Genomic DNA, 17626 nt, shown 5'->3' with positions numbered 1-17626 from the left:
CTCCCTTGTGGGCAGCACTGCCTGTGACCTAGGGAGAGCATGAGCTGCCACATTTTAGGACTTAGGCTCCAGTGCCAGCTTCTGTGCCCTCAGTGCCATCCTTGCTTGCTAGGGATGGGGAACATCCTGCCTACATGTGCTGAGAACCAAGTAAGGCCCATGAAATCACGTGGTCTGGACTTGCCAAGGAAACAGCAGACTTAAAATTGATTAAATCTACAGCAGGCTAGTTTTTTTTTTATGCTTACCATTGTATGTGAGCCCTTATTGGTGTTATACATATCAAATGGACATGGACATGGGCTTAACAAAATGTTCTCTTACCCTGAGATCCCTGCCATCTTCTATTTCCTCCCGTGGGAGTAGAGATGTTGATGTGTCTCAGTCGATAAGTGACCTACATATCAGAAGAGCTTGGAATTCTTTTTAGCATGCTTGTACTTTATCTGTTCTGAAAAAATCCAAGATAATTCTGAAACACCATCACCTAATCCTAAATGACTACAAATGCCCCAAGCAAACACTAATCTGATAAACTAGTTCTGCAATAGCAATTCATCCTGACAGCCAGAAAATGTGGCTTTTAAAATTTTGTTGAACAACAAACCTACAAAGGCTGCAGGAGTGGATCTCATCCCAATACTGACCTAGGAAACTGCCAAGTGATTTCTGGTAAAATCTTATGACCTCATCCAGCACGAGGGGCTTAGCCAGGGGTTAACTTGTGCAGATCAGGTGATGACCAGCAGAGGGCAGGATGTATTGATATACCAGGCTTGCTAAAGGATCCATTTGACATACAAAAAATAAAGACCTTTTAGAACATAATCCGGAGTCAGCAATGGGAGCCCTTGCTGCGTGTGACCGGCGTCCGCAAGAGATGCTTCAAAGCCTGTTACGAATGTCTGGATCGCCCTGAAGCCCTACTATACCCAGGGTTATCAGATTAGGACTGGGCTGGGCTCACCAGCTTCAGCTTCTAAAAGATCAGGAGTGTGGATCAAAGAAGTGTACCTTGGAATGGATCTGCTCCTGCTCACGGCCGTTATTAGGCAGCTCTGCTGGGTCGCACATGAGAAGACAGGCTGACCACCTGGGACGCCACTGTCGGGTGGCAGAATGGAAGATCTGGAGCTCCTCCCAGTGCTGCGTGAAGAAGCAAGAGGAGGAGAAATTGTTTCATGAATAAATGAATGAGTTAATAAGTATACGGGTACAGTTCCACTGGCAGGGACAGGTGAGAATGAGACAACAGGTACATTCAAATCATTTGAGTGCAACTGCATCTTGGTTTGACAGAGAAATTGCTCAATCTTTATGCTGGTACCATAAAAAGTTTATTAGTGCAATCAAATGAAAGGTTTGGGCCTTACTATAGCTATTACATAGGTAGCTAAATGCAGCACATGTGCACATCTGGGAACACAGGAAAATTCTGGAAGGCCATGGAAACTTGCTTGCATGAGGCCCTGGACAGACACGTGATGGGACACTTTGAGACCAAGAGTCAGTTCCTTCATCCAGACTTCTGATCCAGGCATAAAAAAGGGTGGACAGAGAGAACTTGCTGTAGAGGGAAGCAAAGAGCACTGACTTGACTATGTATCTGAAGCAAGATTCAGGGGCACATGTTCCTGATGGATGGACCTCCCAAGTTGTTCTCCTCCCTAGATCGAGGGAGACAGTTCTGAACTTTAGGAATGAGGTGCCTACGTGACAATGTTGAACAAACTAAATAAAATAGCTTCAAGAAACTAACAAGGCAACTCAAGAAGGTTCATATTCAAATAAAAACAATGTCAACAAGGGCTGGACAATGGTTTTCTTGAGTACAACTTTCCAGCAACCCATTCAATCATGGTGATGACACTTGTGGAAGAGGGGACGTTGGGGGGAAAAAGTTGGTCTTTAGCCGCTAAGATGCCAGGCGGTGAAGGTCCAGCATCAAAGTGTGGGGAAGAGCACTCAGCAGACAATAAAGCGGGTCAGGCATTGGGCAATCTGCAAAGCCTGGGGCCTGAGGCCAGAGCAAAGAGCAGAGCTGTGAGAGATAGGAAACAAGCCAACTCGCACATCACCAGTGGAATCAGGGTGTGAGGGAATGTTCACATGATCTTAAGTGAGGGTAAACTGTCCCCAGCAAAACAAGGCTTACTTGATTGACTGATTGATTTGAAAGGCAGAGTTGGAGGGAGAGACAGAGATCTTCCATGTACTGGGTCACTCCTCAAATGGCCGCAGCTGGGATTTGGTCAGGGTGAAATCAGGAGCCAGAAACTTCACCCAAGTCTCTCACAAGGAACACAGGAGCCCAAGGACTCGAGGCATCACTTGCTGCCGTCCTGAGCATTTTAACAGAGAGCCAGATCAGCAGCAAGGCAGCAGGCACTCAAATCAGTGCTCCACTAGGAGATGATGCAGGGGGCTTAACCCACTGCACGAAAGTGCTGGTCTTGAGCAAGAAGACTTGAGAATATATAAATACTACTCACTATTATTATTGTAGGTACTTTTATTGCAATATGTAACAACTTCTGGATTCAAAATGTATAATACTAGCTGGTTATTTCTCTCTAAGCCTATTCGAATATCTGTAGATCAATGAATTTAACCTGATATTGTTTACATTTGCTTCTGGCTGCAATTAGTTATGATTCCTAGAATTTAGAAAGTGAATGGAAGATTTTTCTCTGTCTCTCCTCTCTGTAAAACTGCTTTTTCAATAAAAATAAAAAAAGTAAACAAAGAACAGAGGGTGTTTATTTGAAGAAAAAACAACTGGAGAATATAGGATACTGTCCTCAGAATTTGAAGAATTGACATGGAATTTCATGGCAACACTGAATGCCCAAAAAGGTTGATTCACGGGATTTAGCAGGACACACAGTGTGGATATTACAGCAGTCAAGCTGACCCGACAGATTCACAAGCTGCCTTCTGAGTCTTGTACTCATTTAGAACCGGGTGTGTGTTTCTCGGGGCGATACAGCTGATTCTCCCTTGAGTGAGGAGTAGCTGTTGAGCTTTTTAGTTCCCTTTATACTCTTAGAAATTACTGAGGATCCTAAAGAGTTTTTGTTTAATGCGGGCTGTATTTATTACTATTTACCATACTAGGAATTAAAACTGAGAAATTAAAAAAAATAAAGCTTATGTATGAATTCACTTACAAGTAATAAACCCATTACATATGGTCTATGTCATATAATAAGGCAAGAAAAAAAGATCCGTTTCCAAAGCAGAAATTCAGTGAGAACAGCAGTGAGAACACAGCAGCCTTGTGTTTTTATAAAACCTACCAGATGAAGCTCCACAAAGGCATTGCCACCTGCACTCAGCTGCAGCTCTCTCACAGGCCTTACAGCCTCTGCAAACGCCCCAATACACGCTGGTGAGCAAACCAGAGCATGAAAGGGAAATGCTGTGGTAGTGCTGTTACAAAAATAGTTTTAGCATCATGAATCCCCCTGAAGGCACTTCACAGATCCCAGACGCTGTAACCCTCTGTCATCTAGTCACATTAATGCAGTCTGTCGAACTAAAAGGATTATGTGGATAAGCCATGCTCACCCTTTTCACAGCAATGCTGAGAGGATTCCACATTGAACAAAAGTGCATACATGTGGAAATTCATCAGAATCCAACAAGATGATCCTATGTTTGGGTTAAAATCAAATTGTATTACCAGGGCCAGTGCTATGGTATGGTACAGTAGGCCTCCGCCTGTGTTGCCAGTGCCCCAAATAGGCATCAGTTCATGTCCCAGCTGTTCCACTTCCTATCCAGCTTCCAGCTTATTCCTGGGAAAACATCAGAGGATGGCTCAAGTCCTTAGGCCCTGGTACTCCCATGAGAAATCTTCAAGAGGCTCCTGGCTCCTGATCAGCATTACGGCCTTTAGGGGAGTGAACCAGCAGATGGCAGATCTCTCACACTGCTTCTCTCCTTCTCTCTATAACTCTGCCTATTATACCTCTTAATTTTTTAAAATGTATTACCCTTCAGCTAGAAGTTCAGTACTATTGATAACATTTTATCTTTGACTATTATAAATTTAAATGATTCATTTGTTAGGAAATTGCTGTGAAAATGCCATAAATGGATCATGTCAGAGTTGGTATATCTGTAAGGAAATTTAAATTTTAAGTTGTCTACAAGCTAACTCTTCAGTTCATAAATCTATAAGTAACGTGTGTTTTCAATTTATAAGTAGCACACTTTTTTTCTCAGCTCCGCACTAACTTTAGTATGATTATGTTACCGGTATGTTGGAAACAAATGCAAGTTAAGTTAGAATTAAGGAGTCCAACTTGAACTGTTTTCAACTCTTGTATGATTTCACAGCACTAATGCTTTTACATCATATTTGTGAGACAACCAGAGTAATATATTTTTTTAAAAGATTTATTTTTTAATTTTTATTGGAAAGGCAGATATACAGAGAGGAGAGACAGAGAGGAAGATCTTCCGTCCAATGATTCACTCCCCAAGTGAGCGCAACAGTCGATGCTATGCCGATCCGAAGCCAGGAGCCTCTTCCAGGTCTCCCATGTGGGTGCAGGGTCCCAAAGCTTTGGGCCGCCCTCGACTGCTTTCCCAGGCCACAAGCACTGGATGGGAAGCGGGGCTGCCAGGATTAGAACCGGCGCCCATATGGGATCCTGACGGGTGCAAGGCGAGGACCTTAACCACTGCGCCACCGCGCCGGGCCCCAGAGTAATATTTTTATACACTGACACATTAAGTATTAAATCTTTGGTAGATTGAAATTAAATGTTGTGATAATTTACAAAAAATAAAAAGCTTTAACAACCAAATACTATTATAATTGACATGTTTAAAATATTTGTTTTCTGGAACTATTTCACACAGGGCAAGTAATAAAACAAATCCATTTCTCTGGTTTTTAGCACTGCTGTAATATCTTGGTTAATCTCAAAACAGACCAAATTTATGACCTAGTCCACAACTTGTAATTGGTTATAGCAATTACATTACTTTGCAGAAGTTGTCACATCATTTTCCTAAACAATCTGATTTCCTACATTCTTTTTGGTTTTCCTCATTTGTTGCTAATGATTTACTGCTTTGCAAGTTTCTGTATCTGTCTCACATTGCCTTCTTATCTAGTCATCTAACCTTCCTTACTACCAAAACCAGACTCCCAAGTAAGGCTGCAATTCAACAATTTCAATTAGATCCAAAAATATTTCATAAGAACAGTGTTGCTACCCAAGACTTCAAATTCTGACTAGTGTAAGAGAAGCTTCTCCTGAGGATGTTGTACTACACACAAATCCCACGTCAGGGTGCCCGGCATCTGGTCGCACCTCAGCTTTCCACCCGGCTTCCTGATAAACTGCACCATAGGCAACAGCAGGCAAGGATCCGGGTATTTGAATCTCTGCCGCCCATGGCAGAGGCCAAGATGGAGGTCCCAGCTCCTAACCTTGATTCTGTCCCCAGCTGTTAAAATGGAATTTGGGAAGTAAACTAGTAAGATGGATGATCTTTCTCTCTCTTTCTCCCTTTGTCTCAAATACATCAATAAGTCTTTTGAGGCAGAGAGGGTGGGAGGAAGGGAAAAGAGGGAGAGGGACAGAGAGTGAGAGAGGGAGCGAGAGAGAGGCTTCTGTAGAATACTGGTCCCCAAAATAACTTTCCAAACAATCTGCTCATTCTGCCAAGACGATTAATACTACTTCCCAGGGCTCAGAGACATCTCATCAGCATTTTAGAGGCGATAAAGGCAAAAATAACAAATTTATTGAGATTTTTGTAGTACAGTTAAAGCATGTATCTCAAGGTAAGGGAGTGTGAGGGTCAGAGTTTGCTTTGAATTGGGTAATCATCACAATTGATTTAGATTAATAGACTCAACAAGAAAAACGTTTTAAGGCAAGAATTAAAAGACTGAGAGCAGAAAATACCACTTAGTGCTTTATATGGAATCATTAATATGTCTTTTATGTAACTCCTAGAATGAGCTATACAGTTATCTATAATGTTTATTTTCCTAGGCTTATTTTTCCTGAAGGAGTTTGTTAAGCAGCAAAGCGCCTACTAATGTAGATAGCCCAGTGTGTAATATCGATGACTTTCATTCTTGGTGGGATTCTCATTAAGAGAAAAGAGTCACACAATTTTCCATAGAGAACAGATGGTTCATCCATAAGCATTGTTACAAACCTTGTTGAATACATGCAACATATAGATAATTTAGGTTATTAATAAAATATACACATTTACATGCATAAATGAATAGAGTCAATAAATGAATAGAGACTCCAGGAAGGGGAGAGAAACAAACCAAATAGCTCATTCTGTCCCTGAGAGTTCTCCCTTCTCTCTGAGTCCTAATATTTAGTATCCCTCACCACCAGATCCAGGTTTCTCTGAGTAAATTTTACAATTTTAGTCTGAGCGGGGGTGGGGGGAAATCCTTCTTTTTGGACTCCCTCAGCATAACTAAATGAGACAAGCATTATAGAAATTATCAGTAGCTACTAAGAAAACATTGAGAGGAATGAACAAAGAAATAACCCTGACATTCTAACAAAGAGAAAGAAGGATGACCTGTCCATTCTCATCAGTCAGTGTTGAGGAAAAAACCAGAACCAGCCATTCACTTAGTGAAAATTCCAATGTCTGTTTCTACAAGGCGATATTGTTGACACTACTTTAATCACTACTCAGCAATGCTAACATTCTGATTTTCTGAAATAATTCCCACAAGAGTCCACATTCACAAGCTGAAGTTAAAGCACTGTCGAAGAAAGAAAACAAATTACTATAAGACACTTATTAAAGAAACCTTTATCAGATCAATCACAGTAGGCACAGAGATCCACGCATTATTCTTGCAGAGTTGAAGAGAGACTGGGCTCTAATAGAGCACCCATGAGTGAGAACTTACAGCCAAGGCATTGGATGAGAAAGAGTGGATGGAAAATTACTGAAAGAATAGCAGTCACAGGATGATTGCAGCTAAACTGACCCAACAACATTCTTGTTGGAGATAGGCCAGGGGGATCAGACATCTCCTGGGCTTTGTGGATGAGGATGAGCAGAAACTGAGAAGGGTCAGAGACAGAAGGGGATCTTGCTGAACTAGTTCAGCAGGACTCTTCTCTGAGAAAGACAGATGAGCTTAGGGGAAGACTGAGAGACTAAAGTTTGACCAAGCAGAAAACCTTTGTTATTTCCTTTTCTGGACATTCAAAAGCAAACCTCCTTTCTGGTCACACTCTGCTCCCTCCTTCCCCAAGGCCTTTTTTAGATGTCCTTTCCGAACTTTCCATTCTGTTTGGGTCTTAGCCTCTGGATTCTTGTCACCCCTGCCCTACCAGATCACCACAATACATTAAAGCTGAAACCCTAAGGCTTTGGGACATCCTCCACTGCTTTCCTAGGATACAAGCAGAGTGTAAATCTACCTTTCAAATAAATAAATCTTTTTTTTTTAAACTGTAAACCCCAAAGTGATGGTGTTTGGAAGTCAGGGCCTTTGGGATATTAAAAGATAAACTAGGCACATAATTTTTTTTTTTAATTTATTGAAGCAGCAACAGCCCCTAATAGTTCAGGGCTCCACCAAGGGAGGACAAAGGGAGACTTTATTAAATGCATTAACAGAAGCAAGACAAAGTAAATGTGTGATGGGGTAAAGTGGAAAGTCCCAAAAGAGAGATGAATTGGTGGTTTCTGACTGGGTAAGCTTGTTTTGTTCCACAGTTTACAAGTTGCATAGAAACTTAAGACTCTGGAACTTCCTCAGCACATGGTCTCCTGAGGGATTATTTCGCCGTGGAGGCAGCTAGACTTAGATGACGGTGAGGCGGGCATGATTAGCTTTCTGCCTTTCCAAAAAGAGATGATGACACAAGGTGAATGCAACCATCTGCATATCAGGAAGAGAGCCATTACCAAAACCTGACCACACTGGCTTCCAGTCTTAAACTTTCAGCCTTCAGAATCGTGAGAAACAAACGTATCCCGTCCAAGGCGTCAATCTATTGTGTTTTGTTAGGAACTGACCAACACGTAAGGTTAATTCTGTGACACAGGTTATGAGGTCCTGAGGCTGTAGCAGCTAGTATGCCAGTGCAATATATCTTAGTTGAACTACATTGACTTGACTTGCTTTGTCTGATTTCACTTTACATAAGCTTGCCACTTGGCACACTTCTAAAGTATTCCACATTTTTATCCCTATGGCACCTTCCTTATTGCATTAGAAAGAGAGGGGATGCAAAAATAAAGGTGAAAGAAAAGTAATGTCCATGAAGCTTAATTCCAAAAGATTAACTCCATACTGAAGATTGGTTTTCCTTGCTTCCAGTTTCCAGACAGGAAACAAATAGAAGTTCATTTTCAAAAGAAATATTTTAAGTATTACTCCTTTTTCACCTAATAAAGCACATCTACTTCCCATCTGTAGACATTTGCTATGGATGTTCTAAATTAATCCAGGAAATCAGATTCTACATTGTATGGTTTGAGACATTTGGAGAGCCTTCCTCCCTTTCCTTCTAGAAAGCTAAAGGATTGGGAAGGCATATCAGATAAGGGGAAGCCCATCTCTGCGAGGCCATCTTCTTCTAGAAACTCCTGTCTGCTTCCTTGGGCTCTTATCCTTAGTGCTCATGATAGCTACAGCTCCTGGGTTGCCCAAATAGTAAGTGTATCACATATGTACTACTAGTGTAGCTACCACATTGAGCAGACATGGAAGTGGATCTAGGAGTGTAATGAGAGAAGGATGTATTTTATATATATATATATATATATATATATATAATTTTTTCATTTTAATTTGTCTCAACTGTGACAGACACAGGACTGAGAAAAGGATTCCCCTTTGACCTGCCAACAACTCAAAGGTAGAATGAGCCTTAAACTGAGCAAGGCGATATGGTAGGTCTTCATTAGAAGCCCACACCTTGAATCTCAGAGAAAGCAGGGATCCTCTCACACTGAGGTTGAGGAACATCATCTCATGTTGTACCCATTGCTCTGGAAAGTCGAGGAATAAGGGGAATCTTTGTCCTTGGCCCCATTGCTTTAATGTACATAAAGCCTGCACCTGCATGGAGCAGCAAGCTAAGTGACAATCCAGAAAGGAACCAATTACTTGTCTGTGTTAGCTAAAGCAATTTGTATCCTGGAGTACTTGGCCAACAAATCTTTTTACTAAGAGATAATTTAATAAACCTTGAGTGCAAAAGCCATGACATGTTTACATTAACCGTTATAACTTTTGTGATAATACTCTACTAGCGTTTCATACCATCCAGAATTTTACCCTTGAATTGCACTGCTGTTAGTTGCCAGTTTGTCTATCTTTAGCCTTTATTCCATTTATTATCACAAACCTGTCCATAACTGATTAAAAAAAGGAAAATCTGAGTTTCTTCTATAGGGTACATAGAAGAGGTGATATCTGATACCAACAATAGCTAAATAACTTATTTAACTGGGGCCTTAAGAGCTGGGCTTTGGGCCCAGGGCAAAAGCCTAGTGGCTAAATCCTTACCTTGCATGTGCCAGGATTCCATATGGGCACTGGTTCATGTTCCAGGTGCTCCATGTTCCATCCAGTTTCCTGCTTGTGGCCCAGGAAAGCAGTGGAGGATGGCCCAAAGCCTTGGGACCCTGCATCCACACGGAAGACCTGGAAGAAGCTGCTGTCTCCTGGCTTCAGATCTGCTCAGCTCAAGCCATTGCAGCCAGTTGGGGAGTGAACCAATGGACAGTAGATTTTTCACTCTGTCTCTCCTTGTCTATGTCTGCCTTTCTAATAATAAATAAATAAATAAATAATAAATAAATAAATCTTTTTAAAAAGAGTATAGACTTTGGAACCAGGCAAATTTGGTTATACTGAGCAAATTCTCTAAATCCATATTAATTTCTCAATAAGATGGAAAACAAGAGGGACCAGCACATTAGCTCAATTGGCTAATCCTCCACTTTGCAGCACTGACATCCAATATGGGAACTGGCTTGGTGAGAATCACAGGAGATAACATATGTCATGTGAGTGCTAATCATTATCAGATGACACCACACAAAATTGCCATTTTTTAACTTAAAGTGCTTAATATTAGAATTGCATACTGTTTTTTTTTATTAATTACATTGCACTATGTGACACAGTTCCATAGGGACTGGGATTCCCCCCACCCTCCCCCAGCGTGTATTGATTTTATATTAGCTAGTATAATATATAGCTGAAATCTTAACTTGCATTTTCAGTATCACAGCCCTTTGCACTTCTACACTAGGTTGCATCTGTTATCAGAAGTATTGTACTCAAGCTGGACAAATGTTGCCAAGTGGAATTAAGAAACAGTTTCATCCAGGAAATGTCTGACAGGGGCAGGGAAGAAAAAGAAGATACAAAATTAGTTCAAGCATCTAGACTTTGGGAATCTAAACATTGTCTGATATATGTTTCATAAAAGCGATTAGGTGCCTGTGGAAGAAGACTCTGATTTCTGCCCCCTTAATGTCAAGGCCACTACCAGCAAAGGCTGGATGCTCAAGTTTTGCTTCTCTTTAATAATGTCCTCTGGAGCGCCCATCCATAACTGTACAGTTAAAGATGATGATGTGGGTCTCACTCTGTAGATTCAGATGTTCAAGATCTAAGTTCGTGAAGTCCCTGAGTTGTCATTAGGCAGCCAGCTTTGTTCTATCTGGAAGTCATGACTCAAGTATAAAACTTCCTGTGGGTGAGAAGGAATGTGTTTAGGGGCAGCACACTGGGCAGAGCCTGGTGCTGATGGAGACCCGTACCTGAACTCCAGTTCTGCTGCTTTCTGGCTGCAACCAGTAACACTTCTGAGCTTCAGCTTTGCCATTTACAAAGTGAGTTGAGACTAATGCAGCTTTAGAACTGTATACTCAGGGTGCCTAATGTTTTGGGTTTTTTTTTTTTTTTTTGATCCTGACTTCATGAGAGAGAGAGAGAAAGAGAGAGAGAGAGAAAGAACAGCTACTCTTCTCTTGCAGGTTTTCCTGAAAGGATAGTGTACAGCGTCTGGCAAAATATTCAGCAATGCTGTGCTTCTTTCATCTGTAAAAATTCAAATGCTTATTAAGCTAATAAAGTATTAGTTGTTTGGACATTGTTCCAAGTGAATGTTTTTAGATAAAGAAAAACAGAAGAACTTCCCACTCCCAAATTCTATCAAGTGATGTCCACATCCATGTTCTTTTTTAATATCCCTGATACCTCCTACACGCTAATGAAGCTCCTCTCCTTGAATCTCCTTATCAGGAGCCTGCAACTATCAAACACAAAGTCCCCAAGATAGTGTGCCAAAGCCAAAATATAAAACTGCGACCACATACGGATAAATAGTTTCTTCTTGCTAGTTCATACTCAAGGCCATCACAGCAACCGACCTCTTTCTGAAAATCCCATAGGAGAAGAAACACGTTTCTGTTCTGGAAACTCATATGTGGGCCAGAAATTCTGAACTCAACACATGTTCATAGCCCCCTCCCAGGTTGACTACAACTTCTACTCTCGGTTTTTCAGAGATCCCCATGTTTATGAACATACGTTATGAGGTTTTGCTGAACTTGAGATAAATGTTCAAGTAAGCTCTTAAAATAAAGAAACATGATTGGAGTGTGTGAGCTTGTGATGCAGATAAATATACTAAGCATTCCTTCAAGGTAACTTTTGTTGAGATTTTATAATGAACACAATAGTTGACTGAATCTTATGTCTTTCTAGAATTCACAAGTTGAAATTCTCACCCCAAGGCAGTGATGATGGGGAACACAATTGTTACGAGGTGACTGGTCTCATGAATGGAACCAGTGCCCTGCCCTCCTTCTGCCAGGTGAGGTCACAGCAAGAAGGGGGTTTCTGTAGGAAGAAAGGCCTTCCAGTCACCACATCTGCTAGTCTTGATCTTGGATCCTTAGCTCCTAGAACTCACAAGCAAACGTTTGTGTTGTGTACAGGCTACCTGAGTTATGATACTTAGGCTACAACAGCTGCAAGAGACCAAAACAGATTAACTAGGTTTTGCAACACTGGCTTTCATTTCTGCTAATGTTTTTATTTAACAAGATTAACTTTAATTTTTATTTATTTTTGTTCATTTCATTTGGAAGGAAGATCTTCCCAATGCATGTTCACTCCAGCAGTCCAAAGCAGGAACCAGAACTTCACTCCAGTCTCCCCTGTGAGTGATCGGGAGCCATCATCTAGTGTGCTTTAGCAGGAAGCTGGATCAGAAGCAGAATAGCCAGGGCTCAAAGCAGGCACTTGGATGTGGTATATAAGAGTCCCAAGTGGTGAGTTAGCTGCTATTTCATATACCTACAACTCATTTCTACTTCTTTAAAAGCAACATCCTACCTAGCCTTGGCTTTGGAAAAGCTACAAGTCATGGTTCTTCCCACACCAGAGTTAAATCAGGCCCAGTCCTGAGCATTTGAATGACTCCAGGTCCTATCTAGCACCCTATTAATGCACTTGTAAAATCAATAGATCTCTCTCTCTCTCTCTCTCTCTCTTTCATTCTCTCTGCAACTCTGACTTTCAGAAAAACAAATCCTTAAAGAGAGCTAGCGACATAAAGTGCCTCAAGTTCACCTCTGTGTTTCCAAATGGTCTCCGCTTAGTCAGGAGTTCCTTGGGAGTCTGTCTCATTTCCTAACAAAGACTCCTTGGAAAACAACAATTCAAAGCCCAGATTCTTATGAAACTGATGATTCTCACAATAGACAAGACTTCATTCAAAAGTTTCGCAGAGCATTCAAAATTTGTAATGAAATGTGAGGCCTCCTCTGGAGTAAGTAGTCCTTCCCCCAGCCCCAGGCATTGTCCTCTCAACTCTTCAGGGAAGGGAGCTGGTGATAAGACAAAGCAAAAGGATTGTGAGTCTCTCTTGGCAGACAGGAAGGCTAGTCAGCAACACTTGGCAATACAAGTGTCTGTGGTGTCATCCCTAGGCTGAGCAGCATTTGTGGTTAACCTTGTTCTCCCTGGTCAGGATGCAGAGCTGGACATTGTATCACAGCCCAAGGTAGCATGACCAGGGTTGGAGAGGGGGTGACATTAAATTAAGAAAATAAGAAATGAGACAGACAAAAGACAAAGTCTGCAACAGCAGGCAGTCAGAGAGAAGCTCCCTTCTCTGAGGAAGGAGGTTGACTAGAAGGCTCGCTGTCTCAACCTTTTACTGAAATGCTTGAGTCAAATTACAGAATTTGATGCGACACAAATGTTGATAGCTCTATCCCATATTGATGTTAGCCAGTCAATGTTTGAGGATCGGGAAGCAACAACGTGACCCAAGCACAGAAGTCAGTATGTGGTTGCCTCAAGGATATCCTAAACCACACAGTCATGTAGCCTTGGACCATTGCTCAGCTGTGGACCTTTGCCCACAGGCCTCAACCTTGCTCTGGGACTTTCCTCAACTCACAGACCATTGTGTGCAGAGCTTGACTTTGATTTTTGGAATCAGTAGTCTTTGAACTCAAGATTCTAGACAGTCTATCCTTCTCTTCTTTTTCAGATCATGCTGTTAAATTTTAAAGCTGCCACAGGTTGAGACTCAGTTTATGACAAAGGAGGTATGAGAGTGAGCATATGAAGTTCACATGTACCACATGTCATGCTACCTAAGAGCAATAGGCAACATGTTAGAGAAAGTCTTTACAAGGATAGCGAACCATCAAGATGAAAGACACACTTAGTCAAAGATGCCTATATATAATTGAGTCTCCAATGTGATCACTTGGAACCAGGAAACAGGGAGCTGAAAGAAGGAGCATGGCTAGTCATTTCTGAGACCCCATCTCCCAGCTACGGCAAGCCCTGTGGCTGAGTTGCTGGGGAAAGAGCAGGTATGATTAGCGACAAGCACTTCCTACAGCTTTGCTCACAGTAACAAAACTTTGGGCTCATCTTCTCTTCAGGGTGTTCTCTAGTCTCTACCAGAAAAGTTAATATTGGCAGTTACCTTGGTGAGGTTTTCTAGTTGCCTGTCAGGGGTAAACACAGACACTAAAGCAAGACTCCCAGAGACCAGTTTCCTGTATTTGCAGAGTGCAGCTTATCCCATGACAGAAGCTAAGTTCCATGTCTTCTTCCTATAACCTCTTATGCTTTCTCTCTCTTCTAGCCACTCCCAAGTCTTACTTCTCTCTTTTAAGGACTAATCAAAGTTTTCTCACTCCAAAATTCTGATGGGATAGACAGAGGCAGGAAGAGGGACTTGATAGGAATGCTTGCCCCATGGTAGTCTCTTAGAGCTGTCACCACATCCCTTGTGTGGAGGTGGGGTGTTTTTTCTGACACCTGGGTGAGGGATAGTGGCAAGATCGTGGAGTGAATGAAGGACAATGTTTTTCAAACTGCAGATAACACCATAATCACATAAATGACTATGAATTCACTTATCCTGGGATCAAGACTGAAGAATTGCAACTTAGTCCTAAAAGGGGGAGAAGCTGGAACACAAAAAACTAGCAAGCATTGCAGATGACAGGGATGAGAAGTGTTTTCTCTTATAATTGCTATTTGCACTCTTAGGTTTGTTGTATTGTAAGGTACACAGCTTATACTATGACTCATGGTACAAAAATCAGAAAGCCACTGGCAGCAGTTAAGTGTCTGGGTGCTAATGGTCACAGCATTGTCATAAAGTAAATAATGTGCTTTTATATGGTACCTGAAACAGAATCAGGGTTCTGTAGTCATCATCTGTCATGTGAATGAGACTTCTGGAGCTTTGGGAATCCTGTTCATCTCTGAAAATGACAAGCTACCATCCCACTATAGCAAGACAGAGCCATAACTACCACAAGAAGATAGAAGTGCTGATGAGTGACCCCTTAGGCCTGATTAATGGATTGGTTTTCTGAAACTCTCCAGTGCTCCTTTTCTTTCCTGGGGCAAACCCTGAAGACTGGGATTGGGGTAGTAGTGGGACAATGGGCTAATATCTCTACAGTCAGGGTCCTGGGTGATCAAGTGGGGTAGAAGCTAATGCCAGCCACATCTCCACCAATCTGTGCTGGACATGAGGCATACAGTCTGCTTGTTGGCTTGGCTGCTTTGTTGGGTATAATCAAGCTCTTAGACCACAATCACACCATTATTCTTTGGTATCCAATGGGGTTTGGTTCCTGGATCCCCTGATGACACTCAAATGTACAGATGCTAAAGTTCTCTCTGTAACAAGGCATGGGGTTATCATAGAGTCTGAACACATCCCACTCTATATTTCAGATCAAAACTACATCACTTACAATATTTCATTCAACATAAATCTTTGGAAGCAGGCATTACACTGTATTGTTTAGGAGATAATGACAACCAAAAGTCTACACTTTCAGTATAGACACCATTTGCTCTATGGTTGGTTGTTTATCAACAGACAGAACCTGTAGACGAAAAGGGATAAATGTAAGCAATTTTACAGCTTTGGCAGACTGGGAGTTGTAACAGCTTTTAAGGGCTTTGAAAGCCAGCCTACAGATCTTAAGTTTTATCCCAAGGGAGTTGGGAGAATGAAAGAAGGTTGTCTTTTAATTGTAAACTATGCATATTAAGCACTTCTCTTTTCCTTTGGCATTTTTCCCCCAAATGTGATGTATTGTTTTTCTTATCATCATATCATAAACATTACATTTTGTTTTCTATATTCACTTTAGTAATGATTCAAATATATTTTCCTCTGTGTTCATGTGGGCTTATTTTTAGTGATGATATCTTATATCTGGCTACTGTTGCACATTTATAGTTTTATTGTATTTATAAGGAACCATGAACACACGTAGTCGCATATATATAGCGTGGGATGGACAGGATCAATAAAGTGCTGAAGGCATAAAATCTGAGGAAGGACCTACCTTGTGGTATGGAGTGTTGTATCTCTGTAGGACATTAGCACCCCTCAGACACAGCCTTATACCTACAGTGTGGGTGTGTTTCTTCTAAATTATTGCCTTGTGAAGTATTTCCCTTGGTAAGAGATTCCTGTTTCAGAGTACTTTAAGATTCCATTTGCTGGTGTGTTTCTCAAAAAGATTCCATTGACGATTTCTGTGGGGTTTGTTTGTTTTGTTTTGATTTTGGTGTTTTTTTTTTTTTTTAGGAAAATTTTGAAGTGCACATAAGGACATTTTAGAAAGTAAATTGTCAACCCGATATATTACTGCTACACACATTTCACAGATATGACTTTTCAGTTCTGCACGGCCAAGTCAGAATACTCTGGTTTGAGAGAAGCAGTTGACCTTCACATTCAATTTTTATGGAAACACCAGCCAAGCCTCGGATAACAAGTCCCCATCCCTAAGAGAGGACCCTTTTGTCTACACCATCTTCCTTCAAGCTGTCTCATTTTCACTAGAGATTCCTGTCTGCGTATGGACAGTTCCCTGAGAGCAGAGACCTCAGGGAGGAAGGGCAGTGAGCCAGGTGCTGATTTACACACAGCAAGTTAGCTTGACACTGAAATGCAGATGGTATTACTTATGGACAAAGTACCAGATTTCCCCAGAACAACAGTTTGTACAAAAGTCAAATGGAAAAGTATCTGGACCAGCTTGTTCTGTATGAATTTTTCTGGAGGAGGACACTTAAAGATGACACTAACTGGAAAATCACCAGAGTCGAGAGTTTAGAGAGGTCTGAGTCACACTGGGCAGTTGTAGTTTCCAGCCTTGCACGATCCGGGGACAGACCAAAGGGTGATGGGGCAGAAAGAGCAAGTTGGAGTGAGCTAGACCTTCATGAAGGAAGATTGTGGGGAAACAGACACAAAAGTATCCCAAGGTTCTTGGAGCAGCTGTCTGGGAGACTCAAAGTTTCTCCTCCCTGCCAGTCAAAGCCCTGATTATCAGTGCCAGCCAACCAGAACTACTAGAGGCTGTAGTGTTGTTCCAACTATCTTCTGAGGGGCTGTAGCTTTTCACTGCTCCATGTCTGGGGAGTTTGGCTGAGTTACTGTCCTGGAGCCTCACTTTTCTTAGACTGAATAGAATCAGTTTCCCAGGTGCTGAGCAGAGTGGAACTGTTCAGATGTGTTCCTGATCTCGGTGACAATGATGACCCGGGTTCCCTAAGCTCCAGGGTTGCCAGCTTGTGGTGGAGGGTTTGCTGAAGGCAGCCAGGTGCACAAGCACAGCTGGTGCCTGGGCTGGGTGCAGAGGGTGTCAGGTGCCTACTGCACACAGCTGTGGCAAACACTCGGGCTGGTGTCTGCAACGGTGCAGCAAGCACCTTTGTCTCAAACTAAAGTGTGCTAAACTACACTTGTCGTCAACACGTCTGAAACAGACCAAGGACACATCTTAGGCCAGTTCCCAAAAGCATCATACGGACGTAGGACCACAAGCAATGGTGTTTTTCCAGCATATTAAATTGAACCTAAAACTTGACTCCATAAATAGGACTTTGACTGCAGCACTCGGCAGCTGACGCCCTACAGCAGTTTTTCCGGCCACGTGGTGCGTAGTGGATCACCGGGAGAGGAAAGAATCTGGTTCTGCTAGGACCTAGCGGGAGCTGCACTGCGGGGGGTCGTCCGGAAAGGCGGCGGGGGGACGCCCACCTTGGCAAGCGCAACCAATCAGCCGGGATTTT

General features: G+C 42.0%; 1 protein-coding gene across 1 annotated transcript in view; it reads right to left on the bottom strand.

Moving 5' to 3' along the window:
• Positions 1 to 17626, bottom strand: part of EXOC4 (exocyst complex component 4) — an 817909-nt gene that overhangs the window by 28320 nt on the left and 771963 nt on the right. The window lies entirely within an intron of this gene.

This window comes from Ochotona curzoniae, unplaced genomic scaffold, assembly GCF_017591425.1.
Source record: "Ochotona curzoniae isolate NIBS_2020 unplaced genomic scaffold, NIBS_Ocur_1.0 contig_4692, whole genome shotgun sequence".
Classification (NCBI taxonomy): domain Eukaryota; kingdom Metazoa; phylum Chordata; class Mammalia; order Lagomorpha; family Ochotonidae; genus Ochotona; species Ochotona curzoniae.
Note: the sequence above shows the minus strand (reverse complement) of the source record. Positions and strands in the feature narration are given on the sequence as shown.